This window comes from Meriones unguiculatus, chromosome 6, assembly GCF_030254825.1.
Source record: "Meriones unguiculatus strain TT.TT164.6M chromosome 6, Bangor_MerUng_6.1, whole genome shotgun sequence".
Taxonomy (NCBI): domain Eukaryota; kingdom Metazoa; phylum Chordata; class Mammalia; order Rodentia; family Muridae; genus Meriones; species Meriones unguiculatus.
This window is the reverse complement of record NC_083354.1, coordinates 106,445,641-106,453,195: the sequence shown is the minus strand read 5'-3', so window position 1 is coordinate 106,453,195 and position 7,555 is coordinate 106,445,641. Positions and strand designations below refer to the sequence as shown.

Here is a 7,555-nt window from a genome sequence, read left to right as displayed (position 1 = left end):
CACTGTTCCCTAAATACTCTGATTTGAATCGAAGAACTAGAAACGGGTTGTCTTTGCATGTAATTTCATACATGTAAACAAATGAGAGCGCAGTTGAAAACCGAAAATGCAGGCGATTGACTCAGTATTGCATTTATTTATACAGCCAGTAGTATCTCAAATAGTATAAATGGAGATTAAAATGTATGGCCATAAATATGATTCGATTGGTACACATTTAACGAAACTCATAAACATTTTGCATTTTTAGTACAAATAGCAGTAATCCACAGAATTTCCCTGCACTATTTTACTTTATAAATCTTGAATTCTTTGGGTTTATACAGTAGCTATGTGAGGGTGTTTTAAAAACCAAGCAACAAATTCCAGTACATAGGTGGATTAATATGATGCATTGTCCAATGCGATATATTTCATGGGTTTTGTGTGGATGTGTATGTGTACCAATAAGAAAGTCCTCAGGTGATGTGTTTTTTTGCTAATTATCCCGAGTCTTCACACTACTGCACATTTTTGGCTGATTGAACAGAAATGGTTTTCTTTGATCACTGCCAATTTGATTATAGGTAGTATCTGAAAGAAATAAAGATGGGCATGTGTTCACTATGTTGAGATGAAAATGAGAGGGAGCGATAAGAACCTTGGTAGAGTAGCTTAGTACTGGCTAGAAAAGGCTGTTGCTGGAGCCTGGAAGCAGATTTCATTAAAAACATCCTTTCTTCCTTGTGACAGTCTGCTGCAGGACCAGAACTGCAAAGTTGAAGGCGGATGAATTTCAGTCCCTATGGCTCTGCCACCATGAAGCAGTGTGGACCAGCGTAATTCTCTGTCCTCCGTGTAATGAAAACCGAGTAATGACTGGTGTGGCCTTACCTGAAGTTATTCTAAAATGTACGTGGATGCATGATTTGGTTGTTTTTGTGTGGCTGTGCTGTATTGCACATAAACGCTCTGGAAGAAAGCTGTAAAAATAACATAGTGTTCTGTGTTAAAGATTGGTTTTCAATCTGTAAGCTCTTATCTAATAAGATAGAGGTCATTACATCATTAGACAGGGTTCTGGCTCTTAACTCAGTGTGGTTAACTCAGCACATCAACATGGTGAACTGATCCCAACCTCTTTCAGACTTATGGACTTAGTTGCTATAAATGCCACCTGAGATTGACACCAGCTTTCAGCAGGGTCCTAAGGAAAGGGATTCTGCTCAGCAGATGTTTTTGGCTCCAAAGTCATATTCTTTTGTTGGGGAGACCACACGCAATGAATATCATGGAGGAAACGTGGCCCCAACAGGAGACAACTCGTTGCTTTTCTGCCCCAGAATATGGGTGAGCAGTGGTTTTGTCACCGTTCAATGTCTCCAGACATCTCTCTCCCTCTTCTCCTGTCTATAGACTGGTCCTCTAGGCATCATCTGCTAAATGTCATTCACACCAATAACGTGAGCCAACTCTAAGCCTGCTCCCAAGGGATCAAGTCTGTGCTCCACACTAAGATAGGTGCAAACTGGAGTCTAAGCTAGGCCACCTAGCAACACCAAGTTCACTACACTAATCAGCTAGAAGAACCTAGGTCGCAGGCAGCATCAACAAACAAATTTTATAAATAACGTTTTCAGTTTAAAAAATAACTTTGACTCATAACCAAACCTCTGGCAGAAGGGGAGTTAGTATGACAGGGAAAGGATAGGAGCCCCACAAGGACCAAATATATCTGGGCACAGGGTTTTTTTCTGAAACTGTTTCTCCAACCAAGGACCATGGATGGATATAACCCTGAACCTTTGCTCGGACAAAGCTCCTGGTAGCTCAATAACCAATTGGTTTCCCATAGTAGAGGGAACAGGGACTATTTCTGACAGAGACTTAAGCAGGCTCTTTGACTCCCCATCCCCCAAGGGAGGAGCAGTTCTGGTAGGCCACAGAGGAGGACTTTGGAGCCAGTCCTGAAGATACCTGATAAAACAGGATCAGATGAAAGGGGAGGAGGTTCTCCCCAATCAGTGGACTTAGAAAGGAGCAGGGAGGAGATGAGGGAGGGAGGGTAGGATTGGGAGGGAATAAGGGAGGGGATACAGCTAGGATACAAAATTAATAAAATGTAACTAATAATAACAAACAATAAAAAAGGGCAAATATAAAAGAAAGAAAGAAAGAAGGTTCAGACATTAAATGGTTTTGAAATTTACAAATAATAATAATAATAATAATAACTTTGAAGGGAAAGTTAATGACTGAAGAAGACCAGATGAAAATGTCTGTGGCAGTGGGCAACACGATTTGACAAGGATAGCCTGGAGGGGCTGGAGAGGGGGCTCAGCAGATGAGAGTACTGGCTGTTTTCCCAGAAGTCTGGGTCGATTCCCAGCATCCACAGGATAGCTCACAACCATCAACCATAGATCTGATGTTCTCTTCTGGGCTCTGTCGTCACCAAACACTAATACACACTGTTGTGTGTGAGTTTTGCACAGGGATACATGCAGGCAACACACACATACATAGTAAATTAAACATTTAAAATAAATATTTTAAACAGCAATACATTCAAATTGCATGTATGGACTGGGTACTATTTAGCAATCTAATTTGTTCCTGTTGTACTTATTTCAGGCTCCAGGGAGAGACTCACAGTTAACTAAAATCTCTTCTTGAGATGGTCCTGGGTCATAAGTGGTCCCAGACCATCCATAACCTGTATTTACTTATGCTCAGTTGTCTATGGGGAAAAAATGTCAATTTGAAGGGTGAAAATTTTTCTAAAACTAAAACCTTTTTTTTTTGGCCCTATGATAAAAATCAGTGTATTTGGGATAATTTTGAGTTTTTATGTGTAAAATTATTACTGATTAACAAGTGATGTCATGTTGTATTTTTCTTTTCATCAGGTTAAAAGATGCTTTTGAAAACATTATTATATACTTTATACTTTTCAGAAGAGCTACAGAGTAGTTTATTTCTTTACTCAATCCGACCCGAGTGAAAAGAAAGATGTAGATTACAACCCACTGTACCCCTATATCTGCTCCCTTTTCCCTGGAGCCAGATGCAAAATCAGAAAATGAGGCTCAGCCCAAGATCCTCCACAGTCACCATGAATTAATTTAGATTGACATTGGCTCCTATTTGTAGTCTGGGCCTAAGCGATTCACCTCACTTCCCGGTAATTCAGGAAACTGAGACTTGGGAACACGAGATGTTAGCACGGAAGGAGAGCTTATGATTAGTCCCACTGGCCAGTTCCGTCTTACAAAAGTCTCAAGGGAAATCCTCCACTTTCTCTACACGAAAGAGAAACAACTGACAGATCACTTTTCACCATGTAGTGTTGCTGGCTTGAGCCAAAGTGTGTGGCTTCATGATGATTTTATTTCATCCTGTGTAGATTAAACATATGGAGTCTACCAGAATGTTCAATTCACTGGACATGTTTATTAAAGATCCGGTTTTCTTTTCTTTTCTTTTTTTTCACTTTTTTATTAATTTTTTTTATTTTTTTAATTTTTATTTTTTTAAATATTAGTTACAGTTTGTTAACTTTGTATCTCTGCTGTATCCTGCTCCCTCTTTGCCTTCCAATCCCACTCTCCCACCCTCATCTCCTCCCTGCCCCTTTCCAAGTCCACTGATAAGGGAGAACCTCCTCCCCTTCCATCAGCAGTCTTTAGGACTGGCTGCAAAGTTCTCCTCTGTGGCCTAGCAAGGCTGCTCCTCCCTGTGTGTGTGTGTGGGGGGGGAGGTCAAAGAGCCCGCCATCGAGTTCATGTCAGAAACAGTCCCTGTTCTCCTTATTAGGGTATCCACTTGGATACTGAGGTACCAAGGGCTACATCTGAGCAGGGGCTATAGGTTGCATCCATACATGGTCCTTGTTTGGAAAAATAGTCTCATTAAAGACCCCTGTGCCCAGATATATTTTATCCTTGTGGAACTCCTGTCCTCTCCAGGTTGTATTAACTCCCCCCTCCTTTTTTTTTTTTTTTTTTTTTTGATTCCCTGCATTCTGCCGGAGGTTTGGTTATGAGTCTTAATATCTGCTTTTATACACTGCTAGGTAGAGTCTTTAAGAGGCCCTCTGTGGTAGGCTCCTGTCCTGTTACTTGTTTCCTCCTACATCCAATGTCTATCCCATTTGTCTTTCTAAGTGATGATTGATCATCTTACCCTGGGTCTTCTTTCTTGTTTTTCTTCTTTAGGTGTATAAATTTCAGTATATTTATCTTATCTTATAGGTCTATATAAGTGAGTATATACCATGTGTGTCTTTCTGCTTTTGGGATAACTCACTCAGGGTGATTGTTTCTAGGTCCCATCATTTGCCTGCAAATTTCATGATTTCCTTGTTTTTAATTGCTGAGTAGTATTCCATTGTGTAAAAGTACCACAATTTCTGTATCCATTCCTCAACTGAGGGACATCTAGGTTGTTTCCAGGTTCTGGCTATTACGAATAAAGCTACTAAAATCATGGTTAAGCAAATGTCCTTGTTGTGTACATGAGCCTCTTTTGGATATATGCCTAGGAGTGGTATAGCTGGATCTTGAGGTAGCACTATTCCTAATTGTCTGAGAAAGTGCCAGATTGATTTTCAAAGTGGTTGTATAAAATGACATTCCCACCAGCAATGGAGGAGCATTCCCCTTTCTCCACAACCTCTCCAGCATGTGTTGTCACTTGAGTTTTTGATCTTAGCCATTCTGGTGGGTGTCAGGTGAAATCTCAGGGTCGTTTTGATTTGCAAAAGATCTGGTTTTCTAAGGTGAGGTCCTATAATGGTAAGACGATTATAAAAAGCCAGTAGGTACTTTTACACTTTCATCAAATGTTTGCATTGCTGAAGCTTGTTATGAGCTGTTAAATTAAGACTTAAATGAAATTTATGCATCACAGTTTTCTGGATGAGGGAAACAGATTTGCTTCTTGCTTATATATATATCGTATATATATATACAATATATATTTCTTTACTAAATGTATATACATACACACACATATATATACATATATATAAGATTTGGTAAGCAAGAACCAAATCTTATATATATGTATATATATACGTATGTATGTATATATATATGTATATATATATATATATATATATATATATATATTTAGTAAGGAAATACAACTTCTGGGTGTGACTTCCATTTCGCCTTGACACATTTTGGTTTTAAATATATTTTTGATGCCAAATACTTTCTGGATGTATCCATCTTGTGAATTTCATTTCATGCAACGGTGATAATTGTCACAGCATACAAACAAATCCCAATTGGTTCTTCCTCCAAGAGGAAGTTTTAGGGCTAAAAAAAAAATCTAATGAAATATAAAACCTAAAATGAGCATGGTCAAAACAAAGTACTTCAATATTCTTCAAGGATGCAAAATTTTGTCATTATTTACTGTTCGTATGCCCTAAACAGAATTTTAAATTTAATCTTTCGATCTGATGTGCCTGGTAAATTCATATTCTTTGAATGACACCTCCTTAATCTTCTTGTCTAAATTACTCAATCTCCAATAACCACGAGCCTCCTTTCTACTTTTCTGAGATCAACTTCTATTGATTCCTGACAGAACTATGCTCATATGAGGTAAGGCATGTGATAATTAGCAGCATCAATTATTCAGTATCAGCACCAACCATTCCATCATACATACAAATATATATATATATATATATATATATATATATATATATATATATACTTTAAAACTTGATTTCATACCTGATGTATGGACAAATTCACCTGTCAATTGGAAGAACATTATTTTTTAAAGGAAAAGAACAACATTATCAGTATCCGAAGACACAGACTTGGCTAATGATAGCAGCGTCCTCTCATTAATGTTTTAGACACCAGGCACAACGGTCCATGTCTGATAAATATTTCCATATACTTAACAAGCAATTGCTCTCATCCGTGGTTGGAAGAAATAATAACCCATTTCTGACAAGGAAATTATTTTTCCACAAACTTACTGACTGGGATATGAGATTCAAATCCAGATAGTCTAGTTTTCCCTGCCTGCTTTGCTCTCCAGCCTGTACACAATAATAACGGCAGCTGAGGTACTGAACAGTGGGAGAAAACTCCATGAGAGTAAGACAAAATAAGTGTGAACTGTTAGATAATCCTGGAAGAGTCGTTCTGCAGTCCAAGGACCAGATCACAGCAGGAAATGCAGCTAGAAAGAACCACCTGGAAGACAAGGTTGCACACTCCAATAAAGTCACCACCAGTATTTTTCAGTTGTTACAGGAAGCCAGTATCAAAGCTACTTTCACCAAGAAATGTGGGGAGACTGCTTTCATTGCACCCCAAAATGAAATGATTCCAATTGAATTGGTGTGCTGAAGAAAAGCAAGTAGATCTTTTCTTACAGGGAACCCCTGCTGTAAAGGAGGGGTTCTCCAAGGATGATGCACACAATGATCTGCCGTGGTCTGAGGAGACACTCCTGGCTACAAAACTTTGCTTTTCTGTATTTGTTATATGCCAGACTGAAGTGGACATCATGAGTCATGCTACATAGGCTATTTTTGAAATACTGAAAAAAATCCTGGCTGCTCAGAACTGTATACTGGATGATATAAAGATTGAATTTGGTGTTGATGTAACTACCAAAGAGATTGTTCTTGCTGATGTTATTGATAATGATTCATTGGGACACTGGCCTTCAGGAGATGGGAGCAAGCAGAAAGACTGTCTTACTGTGACCTCAAACTTCTAACTGTCGAAGGACTCCAAATGATAAACAAAAGGTCTGAGCGAGCTGCTGGTCCAGGGGGGATAACTGTTGAAGTCAGACAGTAAGTGTAGCGCTGATAGGTTCAACTTTGGACCTTGGTCACTGTAAAAATAATTAAGAAGGATTGTGGAGATTTTGAGATTCCATGTGAACTTTGGGATACAACATCTGCCCATAAGGAGCCGGATGAAATTATGAAGATTAAAGCAGACTATGAACGGGCTAGTATACCTACTGTATGTGTCACAGTGGCAGGCAGAAGCAATGGCGAGGGCCCAGTGATGTACATTTCAGCAGACTGTGGTGCTCAGGATACATGCTCATGTCTTTGACTGCCCAGTGTTGTGTGGTCAACTATATTTTCTCCAGAAGGAGCAGGCCAGTTTGCTGCTCAGATATTTAGCAACTATTCCGTGTTGACAAACTACAAGCAAACATATTGAACATATAGGTATCCTTAAATCATGTTCAAAAAAAAAATCAAAGGATGCAGTTTGCTAGAAAGTAATTTTAATTTTTAGGAGAAAAGTTACATATTTCTGGTTTGGATAAAAAACATCAAGCAAGATTATTTTACATCAGAGAAAACAATTCAGTTTACTAGCCCTCTAGATTGATGAGTTGATAAATTGTTGGTGGGTATTTGTCGTTAAAATATTTTGGCTCCACATACTTATGCATAACTGTAATCTCTGCACTCCAGAGTCTGAAGCAGCAGGATCACTTTGTGTTCAAAGCCAGCCTAAACTATGTATTGAAAACAAATCCTTATAGTTAGAAAAACTGATATGACATTGTTCAA

General features: G+C 38.7%; 1 pseudogene; it reads left to right on the top strand.

Moving 5' to 3' along the window:
• The first annotated feature begins 768 nt into the window (after nt 1-768).
• On the top strand, nt 769-7,261 carry LOC132654886 (bifunctional phosphoribosylaminoimidazole carboxylase/phosphoribosylaminoimidazole succinocarboxamide synthetase-like; annotated as a pseudogene).
• The last annotated feature ends 294 nt before the right edge of the window (nt 7,262-7,555 follow it).